The sequence below is a fragment of the Bactrocera oleae genome, chromosome 6 (genome assembly GCF_042242935.1).
Source record: "Bactrocera oleae isolate idBacOlea1 chromosome 6, idBacOlea1, whole genome shotgun sequence".
NCBI classification, from domain to species: Eukaryota; Metazoa; Arthropoda; class Insecta; order Diptera; family Tephritidae; genus Bactrocera; species Bactrocera oleae.
In genome coordinates this window covers 49,082,914-49,105,675 of record NC_091540.1, presented here as the reverse complement: position 1 = coordinate 49,105,675, position 22,762 = coordinate 49,082,914, and positions in this window count along the sequence as shown.

Here is a 22,762-nt window from a genome sequence, read left to right as displayed (position 1 = left end):
AAATATTTCGCAAAATTAAATCTGACAAATAAAATTTAAGCCCAAAAATAAATTTGAATCCTGCTATAAAATCGTGTAAAAACTAAAAAAAAAGTGTTTTTATACCGTGTAAATAAAGAAAGTAAAAACAGAATTAGGTATATATTGGGTGTAGTAAAAAGAAATCCATTATTTTTGCATAAAATTGATTTCTTTAAATATTACTTTTCGTATCCAGCCTTATTCAAATGGTTTCAAACGGTTTTTTGTGCAATGTTTAGGTCCTGGACAATCGTAATCGATGTTTGGACTCAGCGTTTTTAGTCCAGTCATTGTAGTAAGTTCACCTCGGAATTCGAGATACCCAGCTGTAAGTCTGTAAATACTTGTATATTGACATCCTAAAAGTTGTCTCAAAACCTACATATGGTAGGGTGTACGCAACTATTAAATTTCAGGGTCAAAGGTCACAAAAATTGGGGTTTTGCGCTTTTTTTGTAAATATCTCATTTCCTATGGGTTTTTTGCTATTGGTATTTATTATCAATATTGTAGAATACAAAATTCTCTACAAATTTTGTTTAAAAATTTGTTTCATACGGTGAACCGTTTTCGAGATAGAGGGCGAAGAGCGCGCGGTCACGGCATCACTTCAGGTCAACCGGCGCCTCCGGTCAAAAACGCGCCATATATATAGTTGATGAATTATCGATAAATCAATGATTATGAATATTTGTCAATTTTTATTAACTATTATATTATATTTTATCATTTTTTCCTAACCTATCCACTTTTTATTCAGTATTAATTTATTTAACAACACTTACCTGCACATGAAATTGCAGAATTGTTAATGAAAATATAGAAATATATTTGAATTTAAACCTTATTAATATTAATAACTTCTTACATGATAAAAAAAAAATAAAAAAAAAAATTATTAAAAAATATCATTCAATACATTTATTTTTATTAAAAGTAAAAAAATGGAATAAAGGGTACAAAAACTACAATTTATAATTTTAATCGTCTTCTTCCTCTTCATCGTCGTCTTCCGGCTGCTGGTAAATTTCAAACTGGTCTTCATTATCGTCTTCAACGACATTTGTTTCAAGTTCTTCCATGATTTCGGGGTCAAAAGTTCCATCTTCGTTAATGTCGCTCTGATATGGTAGAGCATAGAGACAAGCTTGCCCATTATATTGGCCACAAGCTAAAGAGCATTACAGGCCCGCTTTCCTGCATCCGCATCGCGAACCACAACCACTCTTGCAGTTGCAGAAAATTGTATTTAGCAAATGTTCTGGAGCAGGTGGTAAAATTGTCATGATAGGCTCCAGAAAATCGTTTCGCATTGCCCAACCCCATACCTGGGGTTCCAAATCATGCCCTAACCAAGTTTGAACTTGATAATATACACGTTCGAAATGTTGATGAGCAGCTGCACTTGTTGGTGGAATATTTGAAAGCTGCACAGGTTTATTAAGTTTTGTAGACTTGACGTAAAGCATATAACGAAGATGATCGAGACTTTTCACAGATTTCGGAGCATTATAGACTGCCAATAAGGTTTGAGTTCCACTCTCTAATAATCTCTGGGCCGAACAATTTTCTTCCTCAAATGCTGCAGCTAGTTCATCCAAATTGGTCAGTTTCTCAAAAACTTTTAAAAATGTTTTTTTTTTCCCTTTTTAAAAAGCGCAGAAGTTGTGTCACATCCACTTAATGCGTGCAGAAATAAAATATGTGTTTTGGAATGAGGATAATTATCAAAACTTTTAGTCGAGTATATCTCCGTTTTTACATTGCCTTTCCCAACTTTTTTAAAGAAAATTTCTTGTTCGTAAGACAGTGTTCGCCCAATTAAAATGATGAGTAAATCAAGGTCGTAACTATACAATATACTATAATAGGGGCCCGTATAATTCCCAAGTATAATTTTTGACGTAGTGGAAGGTTTTTAAAATTTACAGATTTTAAAGAAGTTGCACTTAATTATTTTCTAATTAAAATGTCATTAGTGTTAATGGGAATATAATTATAGTAAGATTTAAGTTTTTCCCTTCATTTTTTTTTAATTTTAGGAAACGGTGATCAGTATTATTGAATAGATAAAGATTTAAGGCATGAAGAAAATGATAAAATATAATATAATAGTTAATAAAAATTGACAAATATTTATAATCATTGATTTATCGATAGTTCATCAACTATATATATGGCGCGTTTTTGACCGGAGGCACCGGTTGACCTGAAGTGATGCCGTGACCGCGCGCTCTTCGCCCTCTATCTCGAAAACGGTTCACCGTATAAAAAAAAACAAAATTTGTAGAGAATTTTGTATTCTACAATATTGATAATAAATACCAATAGCAAAAAACCCATAGGAAATGAGATATTTACCTTGAAAATTAATAGTTGCGTACACCCTACCATATGTAGGTCTTGAGACAACTTTTAGGGTGTCAATATACAAGTATTTACAGACTTACAGCTGGGTACCTAATTTAAGCTTAAATGACTGGACTTTTTCCATTATTTGTTTTTATCTTAAGATTGTGTTCTTTTAAGAAGATATTTTTGAACATTTGTTTTAGTTATGACCTCTTTTTTCTTCTTGTTCTTTGCCCTGCGTCAAAGTCCTCCAATTGAAACAGCTCAAATACCAGAAAATATTTTCGATATATCCGAAATTCCTGTTTATACATTTCTTATTGATTTCTTTATCATAAAAGATGTTTCAAGCAATTACATGAAAATAGAAGATCTTTTCGATTTAAATTCAGATCATTCGCCGATTGTTCTAACTTTAAGTGAAAACATTATAATGAAGCCAGCTAACCCATATCTGACTAACAAATGGACTGATTGGGAAAGCTTTAGAATTTTACTTGACCAAAGAATTGAATTAGCAGTTCCATTACAATCTGAAGAACAGTTAGATCTGGATGTAGAAAAACTGACCAATGATATCCAGTATTCAGCGTGGCAAAATACATCTGAAGTTTGTTTAAGACCAAAAGGTAACAATTATCCTAAAGAAATATTGGAACTACTTTTTGAAAAAAGAAAAGCGAGGAAAAAATGGCAACAATCCAGAGTCCCACTAGATAAAACTAGACTGAATAACTTAACGTCTCAATTGAGAAACGAAATTAAACAATTTAAGAATGATACCATGAGTGCGTTTCTATGTGAACTTACAAATGACTCAAGTACTGAATATTCACTTTGGAAGTCTACCAAAAGACTGAAAAGACCAATTATGCAAACCCCTCCAATTAAAAACATTGATGGTAGCTGGGCTAGAAATAACTATGAGAAAGCATCCAGATTTGCTGAACACCTTGAAACGATTTTTCAACCCAACACGATGGATGACACTACACTGTTACCAAACATTATTGCACAAGAAAATATGGAAATACCACGGGTCACTCTAGCTGAAATCAAAAAAGAAATTAAAAATACCATGAACCCTAAAAAAGCTCCTGGTTTCGACCTGATCACCGGCCAGATACTTAGAGAACTACCAAGGAAAGCATTACTTAAAATAACCAATTTGATTAATGCATCATTCAGACTACAATATGTACCGTCATTATGGAAAGTGGCTGAAGTTATTATGATACCCAAACCTGGAAAGCCACCCCATGAAACCACATCATACCGACCAATTTCTCTGCTTCCGGTTATGTCCAAATTGTTTGAAAAACTTTTATTGAAAAGATTAAAACCAATAATTGATGAGAAAAATCTTATTCCAAATCATCAATTTGGTTTTCGGAATCAACACTCTACAATTGATCAGGTTCATCGAATAACTGATACAATAGAAAAAACATTAGAAGAAAAAAAAGTGTGCTCAGCAATATTCCTTGATGTAGCACAAGCTTTCGATAAAGTTTGGCATGCAGGATTGAACTATAAACTTAAAATGTTACTTCCAACACAATTTTCGAAAATTCTGAAATCATATATATCAGAACGCTATTTCAGAATCAAACAAGAGGACGCTTTTTCTGTCCTAAAAAAAATCCAAGCGGGAGTTCCGCAAGGTAGTGTATTGGGACCAGTTCTTTATCTCTTATATACTAGTGACCTACCAACATTTAACGAAAATATTGTTGCTACATTTGCTGATGATACTGCAATTTTAGCCGTTGGCGACAATAATATTGAGTCAACAGAAAAATTACAAAAAGCCATTGCAGAAGTACAACGCTGGACAACTACTTGGCGCATTAAGCTGAATGAAACCAAATCAGTGCATATCGATTTCCCCAATAAACGTATACAGCACAAACCAATATTTATGAACCAAAAAATAGTTCCGTATGAGAATACAGCAAAATATCTTGGTATGACCCTTGATACTAAACTTAGGTGGAAATCACATGTCAAAAAAAAAACGAGAAGAATTAAAACTTAAGTACAGAAAAATGTACTGGCTATTAGGCAGATATTCTGCCTTGTCAATATACAACAAGCTACTCTTGTATCAACAAGTCCTTAAACCGATCTGGACTTATGGTATTCAACTCTGGGGATGTACCAGTCAAAGCAACAGATTAATTATCCAAAGATTTCAAAACAAAGTACTTCGTGGTATTGTTAATGCACCCTGGTACATTCGCAATGACAACTTGCATACGGATCTGAATGTAGAAACTGTTGACACCGTCATCAAAAAGTATGCTCAAAGTCATGCACAACGATTTCAACAACATATCAACATTGAGGCTCTCCAGCTCCTTAATAATGATGGCCTTACCAGAAGATTAAAGCGAGTAAAACCTTTCGAACTTGTGTAAACAAAAAAAAAAAAAAAAAAAAAAAAAAATGAACTATAAAATAAAATAATCATTGTTCAGGTCTCACTAAAATAGTGACTATAATACATACATATGTATAAGTTTAACATCTGAAATGAATATCATAGGATAAGCATTTTGTAATTTTAAAACCGTATAAATTTAAGTCAGAAACAAATGGTTTATTAGTATTAATTTACTAGATTGCTATAAAATAAATTCCCCAAAGGGGTGTTTTTACAAAAAAAAAAAAAAAAAAAAATACATTTTTTTCAAGATATCAAACCTTATGTGGATACCTTGTTTGATAGCCTAGAAAATGGTGATTTTTGGGAATTAAAAAAAATTACTGTATTAATTGTTTTAAAATCTTAGGAATATATTTATACAAATTTTAAGAATAGACAGTTACTTGTTTAAAGAATTAAATATTTTTCGTGTTATACACGATTTGCGACGGAACTTCGTACAAGAAATATATGTAAATGACAAACTGAGTGATGAAGTTAAAAATATGCATATAAAAAAAATCCTGTTTTATAGAATTAGACTTGGTTAAAATGAAAATTGAACCATGGCTTTGCATTACCATTTTGTATTTAATTTATGACTCCTATTCCCAAGCCCGGCTGTGTAACTGTAAGCACACCCATATAGCTGAACAGTATTTATGATCTGTGGTCAAGTAATGTAGATTAAGTAACAACAAAAAAATTTTGATTAAAATACCCTAATCCCTTATATTTTCTTCCCACTTATCACGTAATCTGAGTCAAAATTGCCTAGCACTGATTAGTAATTATCATTTGATGTAATGATTAGTAATTAGCTTCCGAAACAAAGTGTCCTCTCCATATGAAGCAGAAAACTTACCTGTGTCAACCAGTACTTTGCATTCTTGTTCGTAGGTCTTACTTATTTTTACAATTATATTTAAAAATGCTCAACACTAGGGTGTTACGTATTTAAGGCGGTACTCTTTGTATTCAATGAAAAGTTTAGGTCACTTTGTCTTCAATTTCTTTACAATGGGCTCTTTGATTTGCTGGCTTCAATACAGCAGTATATGTGCTTCAGTAAAGAGTAAAATTGTTAATAATATACGTAAACAAGAGATTGATGAGTCTAAATATACGTCAATCTAAAAAAATAACATTATTGTTTTCGCATTCGCAAATAAAACTTTATTTATTAGTTACAAACATATTCAGAGTATATTTTGCGACTTTGTGCCAATTATCGCTTTCGTGCTATAATATTTATACATAAAAATGGGCATTTCCGATTTTATACCATTCAGACTACTGATGGTGGTTAAATGAGCTAAGGCTTCGCCTCTTACATATACACCACTCTAAACGACACAAAACTGGCTCTCCCTAATACTATCAACCACACCTGAGAGCATCACAATAGCTTGCAATAGCACACAGGATATCACCACACGGAGAATAACCCCACACTCAATACACTCCAACATCGAAGCAATAAGAAGCATGGTCCCCACACCAGACTTCACATTCGATTCAACTCCTTCGAAACGACACCGATTCTGCGTGCTACGGACATACAATTTGATTGCACCATTCCGTACGTTCCACACCAGACTTCACATTCGATTCAACTCCTTCGAAACGACAGCGATTCTGCGTGCAACGGACATACAATTTGATTGCACCATTCCGTACGTTAATTGAAGATACATATTCGCTACGGGCAATGCCAATTGACCTCCAAATACATTTCAATATTTTTACAATTTTTTTTTTTATAAATATGTGTACAAAGTAAACATTATATATAAAATTATACCCGAAAGTACAGGCGCCTTTTCATTTATGATATTAGTCGCGGGTGTTAATTGAAGCATCGACATTTTGAATATAGTGGTGTGTCCTCCCTAACTAATTAGCGAACTTGTTCAGATGGTATGACTCCACTGACAGTCAATCCGTATATCGTGGCTTTTTTTAATCCACTACCGCAGCTAGGTTCAAAGTTAGACCACAATTCTGTAGGAACCACGAAATGACTGCCGTTATCGAACGGGAGTTTCAATCTTTCCATAAATATCTAGATATTCACGAATACATGGTGCATCATGGGCATGAATGTCTGCTTGAATCCGAGGTCCGAAATTTTTTCTTTTCATATACAAAAAGATATCGGGGTAAAATCTGGAGATCTGTGTGGCCAGTCAAATTGACAACACTTTTATTTATAGGAGAAGTTCAGCGAATTATCATTACAGAACCTGAATTTTTTATTCACGTTGATAGCAGTAACTTTTAGGAGCTTTTTCACGCCTTTATAAGCAGACATATACGGCCAACAACCGATCGTTTCTTTTTGTTTGATAAAATCTGGCCTAATGATGGTTTTGACTTAACGCCTGCCCAAACTATCTCTTTTCCGTTATGAAATGATGTTTTATGAATCTCTTTGGATTTTTTTGCCCTGAACAGGGTGTATTAAGTTTGTCACGATGCTTGTAACCCCCAAAAGGAAACGACAGAGGCCCTATAAGGATCAATGTGACGAGCTGAGTCAATTTTGCCATTTTCGTCTGTCTGTCTATATATACAAGTATGCGTTTAGTCTCTCAATTTTTGTTATATCGGTCTACAATTTTACCGATTTTTCTTTTTTTAATTTATAATTTGCACACGTCCTTTCCTCACCAGTAAGCTGCTCATTTGTCAGAACCAATGATATTCGACAATTATAGTATATAGTTGCCATACAAACTGAACGAACAAACTCAAGTACTTTTATGAAATTTTTTTTTATTTGACAAAGTATCTTCACATAATTTGGCGTAGCTTATGATTATTATATTAGGATATTGTTCAGGTCGAATCACTATAGCTTATAGCTGCCATACAACTGATTTTGCATAGATTGGTTTCCAAGGCATTGCTACAATCAGAATAAAAATATTTGTATACCCTTTTATGCTATAAAAAATGCACCTGTGAGGGATATTATATATTCTGTGCAGCCGAAGTTAAAGTTTATTTTTTATACCCTGAACAGGGTATATTAAGTTTGTCACGATTTTTGTAACACCCAGCAGGAAACGTCAGAGACAAAATAAAATATATATCTAAATTATCGGGGTGACGACCTGAGTCGATTTAGTCATGTCCGTCTGTTTCTATATACGCGAACTAGTCCCTCAATTTTTGAGATATCGATCTGAAATTTTGCACACGTTCTTTTCTCAATAGGAAGATGCATGCCCTTATTCAGCTTTTGATAACGGTAGATCAATAAAGCACTAAATGCCAATCGTCTGCAAAGCCTTCTATGAAGTTGTAACCTTAATGAATCCTTGTATGTTAACTTAGTTTCCTATAATTTTTTTAATCATTGACAATCTTGACAACCCCTGAACTTCTATGCAATGTGACAACTGAATCTGGTATCAACATGACATATAATTTTGTGAAATTCAGCTCTTAAATAATGTTATTTTGCAATACTTCTATCTACCGTTATACAAGTTCAGTTGACAGTTCCCTTAATTGCATTCTAATGGACGATATGAATACCTTTAGATTCTCTCGCTAACACCATTCTACATCCAACATAATTAATGCAATGCTAACTTCGCCAGGCAACATTAATGAGGCGTCTTCTACCGAACAAATTATCTACCTGTCTCCTCGTCATGGTCCCTGCAACAACAGCAACAGTTGAGCGCCGAAATATGTGTTGTTTGCTCAACGCTCGTCTGCGAGGTTAGAAGTCAAATGTGCATCAAGTGAAGCCTGTCACTACACCATCGTCCATCAGACGGCTGACTAACCATCACTCATTTGTCGCACATTTACTTACATATGCACGTAAATAAGAACGTACGCCTATTGTTTAGGCAACAGACAAGGAATTTATATGCGCAATTATGTATAATGGTATGTTTGTGTGTATGTATTTGCTTATGGTAGTTTGTCTAATTAAGCGGCATAAGCACAAACCCAAAGTGGCGGCATTGTTTAGACTAATTATGCTTCATCTCTCTGCACTGTAGCCATAAGAGACGTCCGTCCCTACATAGTGGAGAAAGGGTGGATATAAACAGATGTGTAGATATACATTTTTCGATGGTCCTTGCAGAGAATATTTCATGCCACTTTCTCCAGTTCTCGAGAATGATCTTCACGATGTTCCCTTTGAGGGTTTCAATTATTAAAAATTTTGCTAACTCATTTATTTCGTCGTTAAATCGCTGCTCCAAAGTGGCTTATTAGTGCCGCGAAAACGGATAACAGAGTTACTGATCTTGGCAGCAACATATTGTGACGTTAGTTGTGTGGCTTGGCACGGCGTTCTACTGATGAGCAGCTCCAAACTGAGAGAGTACGTCGAAGCGGATGGTCATGTGTCTGAGAATCGAATCGAATCGAAGTTTTGAACTTTTGTTGATCAGAAATGCAAGCATTGTATAAAAAAAATATAATTTGTTAGTGTGTTCTACTGACTTTACTAGACTTGCTATTTTATCAAGTCACGTTTCACTTTGGTATAACGCTTGAAAATTGTCCAAGATTATTACGCAAATTCACGGTGGGTACTGTAAGAGCTCTTCTCGCAAAACGCGGGTTTCTCAGATGTGGCCCATTTCTGGCTTAATGGCTTCGTCAACAAACAAAACTGCCACCATTGGAGTGAGTCAAATCATTGTCATTGGAGCAGATTGTGGTATGGCGGCAACATGGGGACTTATTTGTTTCGAAATAAGACAGAAAATGTCGTTAAAATCAATAGCGAGCGTTTTAAGCCTACGATCTCTATTTCCAAGAAGATGATGTGCCGTCTCATGTTTTGCGTCTAAACATGGACACGTTCCTTTCAAAGTTTGGCGACTCTTTAATTTCGAAAAATGTCCCAGTCAAATGGCCGCCAAAATCATGCGATTTAACGCCTCTAAATTATTTTCTCGGGGGGTATTTTAAATCAAAGGATTACGTTAATCAACCAGCAAGGCTCGAGGAGCTCCAAGAGCTCCGCTCTATTGCCGATGTTTTTTCCTCTTAACATCACGTCGTTCTTGTTGGTAGACCATTTATAATGAAAGTATAAGGAAATAGCAAAGTAGTCTTAGTACCAAATTTTAACTAGATTTCCTGAATAAAATCGAACACGATTAACCGAATGATTTATCATAAGTAAGTTCTAAATTAAGATATATAACTGTATGTGTATGTGATTGGTACAAGGGATCGTAGTAGCGGGCTAACAATTTCAGAAAAGCGAGCATGGCCCAACCTTTTAATTGGCTTAATATCTTCCAAACAGCTTAAGCAAAATCAATCAAACAAGAAGTACCTTTAGTATTTCTTCAAATACTGTGAAAAATGGTGAGATCATATAACAACCACGCCCTCTCCCCATATAATGATTATATTGAAAACTACTTAAAGTGCGATACCTCACTAAAAATGTGCCACAAGCATTAAATTTCAGAACCAGGATTGTACTGAAGGGCTTTATAGGTCCGGGTGTAAGGATTGGACAAGGGGCTTGATATCGCCCACCTTTAGGTGAAATCATATTTCTCAGGAGATACTTGCCAAATTTCAAAGTTTGATGCGTGAGGTTACTGAAACATTTCTATCATATACCGTGAAAATCGGTGCAGTCGAACGCCAACCCCGCTTATTTCCCATATAACAAACTATCTGATTCTTTTAGTGCCCTCCAGACATTTAATCTTACGCCCAAAAATTGTCAAAAAATGGACTATAACTTTTCAAGACCCCAGACACCAAATATGTGGACCCCAGTGCATAAAGATTATTTTTTACCGAACATATCGGTCAACCCGTGAGGTGTAGTGTAGCATTCTTTGTGGTAAACAGGTAAATCGAATCAATAATTCCCTTAGCCCGTATTCCAAATATAAATATTTTCGAACTTCCGGATGAATTTATATCACATCTATTGGTCAATATGTAAGAATACTTAATGTATCCTCTTGCCTAAAATAGATGAAATCAGGGCAATACCCCTAGGTTAATACATAGTTTTGCCAACACTTGAAAGTATTTCCCAGGCTTTGATTCTCGCTTTAAAAAATTAATAGAATTCTAAAATAGAGGTTAATGAAAATATTTTCCACTACAACACCTATTCCCTTTTACAATAAGGAAGCCTACTTTTGTCATGTAAGCCAGGTTAATCCGCAGCCGCTCTCACGGTACGCAACACAAAATTTAAATAATAGCATTGGTGGTGAGAATAGTGCGTATCCACCAAAAGTTGTTCCTATTTTTTTGGAAAAACTGGGCAGGTCGCATCCATACCACTAAAACAACGCAAAACAGTAAATTCGGAGTGGTATGCAACCACTTGTTTGACAGTAGTCCTTCAAGAAATCAGGAAACCAAGCGCTGAAGACGAATCACCATTCAGCACGACAATGCGAGCTCTCACACATCAACTGAAATAACTGCCTTTTGGAGCACTTAAAACATCGATTGGATGAGTCATCAGAGTGGCAAAATTGCTTCGATAATTGGTTCAAAGTGTATAGAGCTTAGTGGAAAACATTTTGTGAAAAATTTAAAGCGATTTTCGATTATTAATACTTGTTTTTGTTCTCTAACCCCGAAATATAAAAGGCAACCCTCGTAGATACATACATATGGCTTTGTACTCTGTTTAAGAGAGGTTTTGGTTGTTCATTTTGGAACTGTCAGTTACCTAGAAATATTTCAAAGGAAAAATTGTCGTACGCATTTTTTGCTGTTATTTCAACATGACACTTTTGTGTAATTGTGGGTGACATTATACTCCAACGTCCACATATGCAGAAATCTATTAAGTTGGCAAGAGTATTGATATCCCACAATAACTAAATAGTAAGGAATGGCTAAGACCGGCAGCAGGCGAACATTTGATATTCTCGCAAGTTGTAAGAATTAGGAATGTTTGAAGGACCTTGAAGTATCAGCAAAATTTATTTTTATTTATATATGAATTGCCGTGTACTCAGTTTAGATTCCGATAAGTACGGATGACGCTACTATAGCTATCGTACAGTATATACTAATAAACTGTTCGGTAATTTTCGAAAAATCAAAAAAATAAAAATAAAAAATAACGGTTCGTGATTCGATTCTGCGGTATAGTTTTTATTGTTTTGCAGGCACCATGCCAAGGGCCCCGAAAACGACTATGTTACAATGGAGAATTGGCGAACTATTGTTGAAAGTAGCCCGAGATAGCTGAACCATCTCAAAGACCGTGTTCGGCAAATTCTGCATGATTAATGAAACATACAATAGATCCACTAATATGTACATACAAGAAATCGACAAACCTGCTATGGAAACGGTGAAGTATATTCTAACTTTCGGTATTGTAATGGCAACCGTAGTAATCTATATCGCCTCATAGAGAAGGGCAAAACTGTCACAAATTGGTCAAGTTAGGCTACGAACTCCAGTCATCCAGTTCTGCAGATTTGATCCCGTTCACCTCTTTCTGGTCTCAAAACTTAAGAAAGTTACATGTCGGGCAGTGAGTCGAATGAAGAGATTTTGATCGGCCTATTTGTATGGTAGCTATGCGCTATAGTGGTCCGATAACGGTGGTTCCGAGAAATGAGCCGCTTCTTGGAAAAAAAATAATGTTTACAAAAATTGAGATTGATTTAAATCTTTATATCTTTATTTACCTTAATAAGTTTAGTATTTCATACAATCGAAGCTATTATACTCTGTGCAGCATGTTGCGAGGGTTGAAAAAGAAAAAAATACTGTTGCACTTGCTTGGAAAAGTGTAGTGTTCTCCCAGAATTTACTTGCACTTAAGGTTAAAAGCCTCAGACGACTCAATGTCATATTGCCTGTCTGCTTGACTGTCTGCCTGAGTGACGGTACAGTTAAGTGACTGCAGCAGTGTCGAGACGACAAGATTAACATACAACAGAGCAATGTGCATGTACATAGGTATATACGAGCATTTACGAGCTTACATGTACCTGTTCTATAGTATACATGTGTATGCTAGACGATAAACGCAATGGCTGCGATGTGCGTATTTTCCTACGCAACTCTCACATACCCGTAAAAGAAGGAAATATATACAGTGCGTTCAAAAAATAACGTTTTCGTTCTCTAAAGTGTAGGTGTCATTTATTGCGAAAAGTGTTGAGATTATAGAAAATATATTATATAAAAATAAATAACCGATTCCCAGCCTGCTTCTTATAGGTTTCAATATTGTGGAAGGTGTACGGAAAAAACCAGGAAGCCTTCTTTTCAATAAGTAGCGGAAACCGCTATAAAATAAATTGATCCGTCTAAAATGAAATTCTTCTTGCAACTGCAATATTTTTATACTCTTACTTGTTATAGAGTAAAATTGTTTTGTGCCCTAACGGTTGTTTGTAACACCTAGAACTAATCGATGGCATGGAAATATTGTCGAAATCGGGATACAGCTGTTTAAATGCCCAGATGCCGAATATGTGGACCACAGTGCATATGGTTGACCTTTTGCCGAAAATATCAGTTATTGAAATTCAGATAGAATCTTCTGTCAATAATAATGTGTCTTTATCCAAATGTTTCCCATAGTCGAAACTCTTTTCTTCTGAAAGTGTATTCCTCAAAACTTTTTCATTGCTCACATACCGCGGAGGGATATGTGGATGAGGAGGAGCTGCTGAAGAAGAGCATTTTCACGGATGGGTGAAAGCTAAAAGGGAAAGGGTGAGGGTTAGTTTTCAGTAAGTCGCTGTCCGTCTGTGCTTTAGGCTACCAGACTACTGTAATGTTTTTCAGACAGAAGTAACTGCTATTAAGGGAAGTGCGTATTAACTCCGACAGCAGAGCGTCAATACAACACTGTGCTCGCAAACTGTGCGTTCAAAGCTAGTTAAGGAGTATATTTCCTCACTAAAACTACAAGGTACCATTCAAAAGTTCCAGGACTTTTTAAACAACGCGGTTTCTAGTGGCGCAATGGCTTGTACTGGGCACTACTTCATCCTTTGCAAGACTAAGGTTTAAGCATATCGGTAGTCTTACCTTCAGCGAACCAGGAGAGATAGCCGAAATTGACACTGTCTCAACAAATTTATGGTAGGCTCAAAGCACCTTGACGATTTATAAGTCAAGATTATAAGATCTCTTATCAGGCAAATCTTGTATGTATGATATATTAATGAAATTCGTAGAGAATCTCTTTCTAATAACAGTATATTTTTACCACTGAAATGGATAAAATCTTCCCCTAGCCGCCATATACCTAAAAAAAACCTTTATTTATTGGTAAATCTGTGCGTTGTTTTAATGAAACTCAGAGAGCAGCTATTTCTGGTACATCATAATACCATAATTGGATAAAATCGGGTCAATATATTCCCTAGCTGCCATATACCTTATATAAGAATTTCAAACTTTAGGTTGCTTTTATATCGTATATATCGGTCAATATATTATAGGTATAAGATATCTTAGCAATATTAAGTGAACGTATAAAACCGGATATACTACAGTTTATTGCCGCAAATATGTGAAATTCGGTTCACGAATTACCTCAACTCCCATATACTACTTATATTTATTTTTTATATTTCGAATTTTATTTCCCCGTTCTTGAAGCTTGCAAGAGTAAAATATGTTCGTTTACACCATAATTTAGCTCTGCCTTACATATTTTTATTTAACAGACTTAAGCCGTTTATGGTCTCCTGAGCAGCTTGATGATAATCTGAAATCCATTCCAAGTCGACCCACTGCGTTGTTTATGTTGTCTATTCATATTTTATTGTGCGATCAAACCGATTATACTAACCTCAGCGACAATTACTTCCTTTATGTTTATCTTCTGCCGCTTTTAAGATTAAATAAGATTTTACAAAATCAAAAGTAATCATTTTATTTACACTTTAATTTCTGAATTCTTTTCTGTTTCCTTTTGTTTACCAGTGACCTCTTTTATACTCTTTACTAAACATTTATAATAAACAAAGGAAAACTTTACTTTTCTAACTATAAGAAATTTATGTGTGCATTGTCCGTCGGCAAAGGTGGATGCGTCAAAGTGCTATATGTACTAGCATACATACCCACGGCCAAGTTTGCAGAAGAGGAAGACAGCAATCATATTTATAGGGTGTACCTTTAAGGGTATACAATTTGATAGAGGAATAGTTGTCCGACCAGCTGTCAAAGCAGACACATAGATACATACACCATGGATTTAGAAAGTCTGCCGGGGGCATGGGCTTTGGCTTCGTTGAACTAATTATTAAGGTTTAAGTCAAGTCAAGGTCTATGCTGATAACCCAGTGCTCCAAACGTCCAGTTAAAAATCAACAATTCAGGTCTGTTCATGCTGAACGATGTGGCGCGCCATTGAACCGACGGGTTGGTCTTCGTAAAACGTAATGCGCGGGTCATACATATGTCCGAAACAATGCTTTTGGACATATAATTTCTCTTCACAAACTAAAAAAAAAAACACCCTTTATATCTGTAATAAATGTAAGTGATTCTATGTGTTTTAGAACTTAAAAAAAAGCTCGTTTGTTTGCTTTTAAGAATTATGTCACACACGTATAAAAGCAACTTTAGTTTTTAATGTTATACGCTATAAAATAATAATATAATATTTTTCTTCATCCAGGTATGTTTGTCACTGAAATATACTTAGATGTAGAGACAAATAAGCGAAATTGTCTGCAGCGATTTCATGATTCTACGAAAATTTATGGAGTGAAATAAAATGTTACATTCTTCTATTTATAAATAACAACTTTCTCTCTCTAACTTTCTGTCATTAATTTTCTAGTGCTAGAGCCTTTGAGGAATTACCTATGGTTACAATAAATTTACGGTATGCTTTAGAATAACAACATTCTTGCAAATATGGTTAGAAATTTTAAAGGAGATAAGAATTACTTGATAAGGTCTATAAAGGATAAAGGTCGTGGCCCCGTCCACCAGGTATCGTTATCAAGGATATATTTTGGGCAATCTTTTAATTTGTTATTCAATATAGCTGCCGTCGAGGGCTATTTTTTGATTATAGCGATCTTCTACTTTGCAAATATGTTTCGTAAACTCATATATTCCAATACGTTCTTTTACCATCTCGATACAGTTATCTCGATCAACTTAATTTTGCCGTCATTCAAAATTGTGGATGTTTTTGAGGTTTTTGTTGTTATTTAGTACACAAAATAGATTTGGTCCGACAATCTGTTAAGGCGTCTAGCTGTCTCTTATTTAGGGGTAAGTGAATCGATTTCGACTTTTGTTGGTCCAAATTGTGTAATCGAATTCCTTCTCCCTATGTAATAAAAAACTATAATCTAGAGCAAATATCTAGCTTCGTTGATTTGACAGTTACTATGGACCTTAAGCTTAATTTTAGTTCTCATTTTAAAATCATGGGTTCGAAAGCTAAAAGCGCTTTTAGCTTTGTTAAAGGTTTTCTAAAGAATTAGAGATTCGTTTGTTACTGAGACTCTTTTTACAGCTTTGGTTGGATCTACATACATGTATATTGGTTGGGTCCGTTCAAAAATAATATTTACTCTTCGCCTCCTCCGATGGATTCTAGGTTTAGTCTTATGAATGGAACATTTACAGTTTCTAAATCTAAATCAAATGCTTGGAATAATATTCTTAGTGAAAATCTTGAATGGAACAGTTTGCAGTATTAATATCAAGGCAGTTTAAACCCTTACTTAAAATCTTCTAGATCAAATTTTGCTCTGCTCTGATTTTAATTCCCATTCCTGCACATTGGATTTATCTGACGCACATTTCAAAATTATAAAATACTATATTGTATTCTCTTAATAAATATCTCAAATCATAAAAATTCATTTTAACGTAATTTTCAATCTTAGTGGTTGAACTGTTTGTTTCAGTTTTTGATCTCGACACTCAAAAAGTGCTCTTGCCTTTTATGACTCGGAAAATTATGTACGTACATATACTTGTACGAATTGCGCACCTCACGTCGGTTGGGCGGGAGGAAGTTAATCGTTGGGTTATTATTATAAAAGATGTGTTATCTCAGATTCAGAATTCAAATACATTGTACGAAATTTGGCTGGGTATTGAACCAAACGTACTTTTTTCGAGAGATTGTGTTTTTCGAAGTTAGCCTCTAAAATCAAAATATTGGCTTAGCAACTAAGTATTTTTTTAAAGTAAGATTTTTAAAAATCAAAGACAATTTTTTCATGGAACTAAATAACTTTATTCTGTAATGTATTACCCATTTTGATCAATGACCTTTTGCCATCTTTCAGGCAGCATCATAATCCCACGTTCATACAACTTCTGGTTTTTATTAGCAAAATACTGAATCAGGTACGACTTGACATCATCATAATTATTGAAATTTTCACCATTCAAGAAGTTTTGTAAAGATCGAAACAAAAAGTAATCCGACGGTGCAAGGTCAGACCTATATGGTGGATGTGGCAAAACATCCCAACCAAGCTCCAATAATTTTTGCAGAGTGACCAAAGATGTGTGTGGCCTTGAATTGTCATGCTGGAATACAACACCTTTTTGATTTATCAATTCGGGCAACTGCATTGTTAAATTTAGTTAGTTGTTCAATGTAGACAACAGAATTGATCGTTCGGTTGGGTGGTAAGAGTTCAAAGTAGACAATTCCTTTATAATCCCACCAAACTGATAACAAAACCTTTTTTTGATGAATACCAGCGTTTGATGTTGTTTGAGCTGGTTCACCTGGCCTGCTCCACGATCTTTTCCGCTCGATATTGTTGTAAACAACCCATTTTTCATCGCCAGTTATCATTCGTTTTAAAAATGGATAATTTTCATTACGTTTCTTTGGAAAATCGCAGCTGTAAATGCGTTCATGAGGAACTCACGTGTGTACTGTGACGATCCGAATCGATTATTGCTTTAATGAGGTCGTCATAAACTTTAACTGGACGACCAGAGCGTTTTTCATTTTTGAGTGAAAAATCACCAGAACGAAATTTGGCAAACCAATTTTGACACTGCCGTTCTTTTATGGCTTCGTCGCCATAATCAGCACATAACTTTTTGTGAGCTTGCGATGCGTTTTTCCCTTTGCGACAAGACAAATATGACGAAAATGTTCCTTTTGATCTTCCATTTTTCAACGAACGCCAAACCAAAACTACGCAACCGATCAAAAAACTTTTTTTTTACTGATTGACAGCTGAATTGCCAACTATCAAATAACAAAATGTGTTTTACCTTTGGACTACGCCAGCAAACCATCTATGAGTGAAATCTGCAATTTGTATCCAATATTTGTATTTGTGGTTCGAAATTGAGCTAATCTCAAACATCATTATTTAGTATTTAAATAAATAATAAAAAAATATAGACAAAATTTACCTTCTCCTCCTGTTTCCTCATTGAGCACTATAACACTTTTCGGTCACGCTTATGTGAGAGATGCTATAAATCAAAGCTCTTCGAAAAAGAAATTAATTAAATAAAATAAAAATAAAATAACAACAAGTAAAGAAGTGCTAAGTTCAGGCGTAACCGAACATTTATACTCTTCCAACTTGCCAGGATCAAAGCAGGGGAAATACCTTCAGGTGTTAGCAAAACTTTATATTAAAAAATGTTGCGAATACAATACAATTTGGCAACAATTTTATTAAGTTTTACCATAGGTCATAGATGCACATAGTATAGTTTTATTGCTATATTTTATTGCGTATTAGCTCAAATTATATTGAAATATTTTCAAATGACATATATGTGATATTTACTCATCTGAAGATGCTCAACTTAATACATTCAGATGATGGGGAACCATAGGATCGGAATTCATTATGCATTAAACCATTAATATAATTTTATAACTTTTAAGAAAACTTGTTAACATATTGAATGAAATATCACACAAATTTTTGACGAACCTTAACGATTTAAAGTTCAAAATCACTATAAAGGGTATATTGAGGACAGAGAGAGAGATGTGGACTGATTGCATTAACTTTTTACATTACTAAAGTACACTCAAGGGCATGTTTCTATGTAATTTTATGAATATAATTCACATGACCGACATATTGGGCACCAAGTCTGCTGAAATCACGAAAATCATTATAAGTCATGTTTGGGGGCTGGCGAAATACGTCAACTAATTTCACACACATTTGGTATTAAACTATATTTTATCCAGTGCTATATTTTCATGTAATTTTCCTAGGATACCTTACCTATTTACCGATATATACGGTATAAAGATAACCGGAAGTTTAAAATTCTTATACTAGGTACAATATATGGGAGCTATGGGTAGTGTTGACAGGATTTTTCCACATATTACAATATTATCAGAAAAAATTTCTTTGTGAGTTTCATTAGTATACCTATTGATCAATATATGAGGTGCAAAGTCAACCGGATGTTTGAAAATCCTGATATTAGTTATAGGGGGCCGAGGGCAAGTTTCCACTCGATTTTATCCATTTTAGACACAAAGAAATATAAGAAAAATACGCTCACTCAATTTTATTAAGAAATTTCACATATTGGCCGATACATACGGTATAAAGTTAGCCGGAAGTTGGAGGTTAATTAAAGTATTGACTCATTTTTGACATAAAGTTGTACTATTATTAGTAAAGGGGTCTCTCCGAATTTCATTTATATATCGCACACATATCGCACAAAAGTCAGCCATATGGACAGCACCTTCATTACCAGTGAGCTTTAACAGTTATAATTCAATTTTGACAGTCTTTAGTCTTGAGATGGCAGACATTAAATAAACTATTTGATTGATGCTTGATTTGTATACTGGAAAATGAAAGAATTCGTGATTGTAGTCAGATGAGTCTTCTTGTATAGGATCACATAATGATGTCGATGGCGTTGAATCTGCGGTATATTAAAATTACCTTTTCTCATCCTCGTAAATTCTCAGGTGTGCCCTTTCTTCTTTATCGGTCCTGTTTCGTCCACCCCTCTAAGTTACCCGGTCGAGCCGGCTCCCGTTGTCGTTGCAAAAAAAATATTTATGTAGCTTCATTTGTTTTCATAAATTAAAGCGCAGCGGAGTGGGCAATATCAAACATATTTGTCAAAGTTTCTGACAAAAGCTGTTTAAATACGCATTGGGGGAAATTTCATATAAATTCACAAGTTTCTTTACCCTAGTTCAAAAGATTTTGCAGATATACGAGCTTTTTTCCAATATATAATGATTTCGCGAATACTGAGATTTGCACTTTCATTTACAGTTAAACTCCCTTGATGAATGTTGTAGAATAACACTGCTGAAATTGTCTATTATAAGGAATTTTTGATTGTTGTTTAGCTACTTTTAGTAATTTAACCTTGATTTTATGTTGTAAATATATTTTATAATGTTTATACTTTTTGAATTTTATCATCCAAGCACAATAGCATTGAACTTACCAATAGTAGAAAACTACGAATGCTCTTTTCATAAGTTCATACTTGGTTAGAAACTCTTGTGATCAACTTTTTCAGAAAATTAGCTTCAATTGAACTTTTCTGCTCCCAACGCCAAACGCTTCCTTCGCTCTCTGCTGCGCTGCCCACAAAGCCGAAAGAAGAAAACTGCTTTAAGTGCTACTTTCACTTTACTTAAACCAATAAAAACGAGCATTTAGCAAACCTTTACGAAAGTATATATGCATATCTGTACTTAAATATGTATTTTATATGCATAGATTTGTGTATGAGCATATATTAGTTTGAATAATACAACTTAAATGCGTTCCCAAAGTGTAAGGTAAGTCAACAAAATGTGGTTGTCGTGTGTCATATATGTACAGTGCTTTCAAAAAATAACGTTTTCTTTTTTTAACACATTTTCAATTGCGATCACTGACGCTTACAATTTGGTAATGTTTTTTTCGATCGTTTAATGTATCACGTCGTGTATGAGAACTCAATATAAGCAACGTTTTAAAGCAGCCAGGAAAAGAGAGGAATCACGTGACATCTAAAAGTGAGGACAAAGCTATTGTTCAACTTTTTCAGAAGAAACCACTGCTCAGTCTAAGAAAAGCTAAAATAATTGGTTTAAAATGGGATTAGATAGATCTCTAAATGCAGTACGGAACAGACTTCAGAGTTTTGGCATTAAAAGCAGCAGTACTGTAATCAAACCCCTACTTTCAAGAATACACATTAAAAAAACGTTGCACTGGGCGCAGGAAAATATCAACCGCAATTGGAGCAATGTATTGTAATATTTACAGTAAGTCAATTTGTTCAACCTTCTGAGACGTGTTGGCTAAAAAGGGAACAAAAATTTAATCAACGGAGTGTTAAGCACCGCCAAAAGGTGCATGCTTACGGATGCTTCACTGCTCATGGATTTGGGATTTTGAGATGCTTCACAGAAAACCTGAACGCCGTGAAAATGATAAAATTGTAAAAAAAGTTGTTTACTGAGGTCAACTGAAATAATTTACGGTAAAAAGAACTATGATTGAATACTACAAGAAGACAATGCTTCGAAACATAGAAGCAGACTCTTTGGCCACAAGAAAAGCAGCAGAAAATTAACAATAGTTACTTTAGATTAGCAATCACAGTCACTAGATGGCAATCCAGTAGAGAATGTTTGAGCTTTGATGAAAGCCAAAATATGAAGAAAACATTTAAAGCCAACAAAAGACTTCATTCGGCTATTCCAACATACCTGAAGTCCGCTTTCTGTGTAATATGCGGAAAATGTACAATAGTTGCAAGTTGCCATCAAAGATGTCAGGTCATAATAGATAACGCGAGAGATTGGAGCATTGAATAAACGTGAGCTATAACAAAACAATATATTTTCTATAATTACAACATCATCCCAATAAACGCCACCTACACTTTAGAGAACGAAAGCGTTATTTTTTGAACGCACTGTATATACTTGTATGAACATTATGCATATAAACTACCAACTTTTTACAAAGTCACATTTTTGTTTGCAACCTGATATATTTCATGATGCAAAACAATTCAACTTTTAACCAACACTTACACGCACGTGCTCATACGCATAACGGTAAGAAATATGCGTGTAAACACATGACATGCACAAATAGTTACTTACTTGTAAACATTCCCCTCATGCACTTAAACAAAAAATCGGAAGTGTGTAATTGTAAAGAACGGTCGAATGAGCGAGAAAGTAAAGTGCGGCGCGGTGCGGATGTGCAATGAAATGTTGAAGCTTTGCAATCTGCTCAAGATTCTAATTTAAAAAGTTGCACATTATCTACAATGCAGTGCTGAGCAGCTACTTGAAAGTTGTTGCAATATGTTTACGTGATACACAACGAACGCAGCTTGATAATGGTGGCTTAGAAATAAGGAGCTAGAACTAGCGGTTTATACTTCTCTTTCGAAGTCCTATATGTTACGTCCAACAAGATCACACATGCAAATATGTTGGACACTTTTAAGATAGGATTTGTCGAAGAATGAGCGATGCACCCAAATGGAAATTTTGATGATGTCGCTTATCGTCTTACAACAACACTAAGTGATCGTAGATGAGTAAAAACATGTCGACCCCCCATTTTCCACTTGATGATCGAAGTTGAATGTGAGCCTTTTTTCAGAAAGTAGTCACCATGAACAAGTAATCCCCCGTTCAGTTTTTTTAAATTTTAATTTTAACAACAATTTTTTTTAACTGAACATTTTTACTATCTTTAGTTAAAAAATTAATAATTAGAAAACTTATTTCAGGATTTATAGTTCAATACTTGTACATTGAGAAAATATGTATGAATTAACATTTTTTTTTTCATATTGTTAATTAACTTTTAAGTTAACAAATGAAAATTTTAATGATTCTCCCTCAAAAAATTAAAAAAAAAATTTCAGTATTTGGCAATAAACATTAAAGTAACAAAATCCGCAAAAATTTGACTGATCGCGATTAGATTAAGCAAAAAAAAAAAAACAATTGGCGGGCGGTCAGCGCTGCCGGTA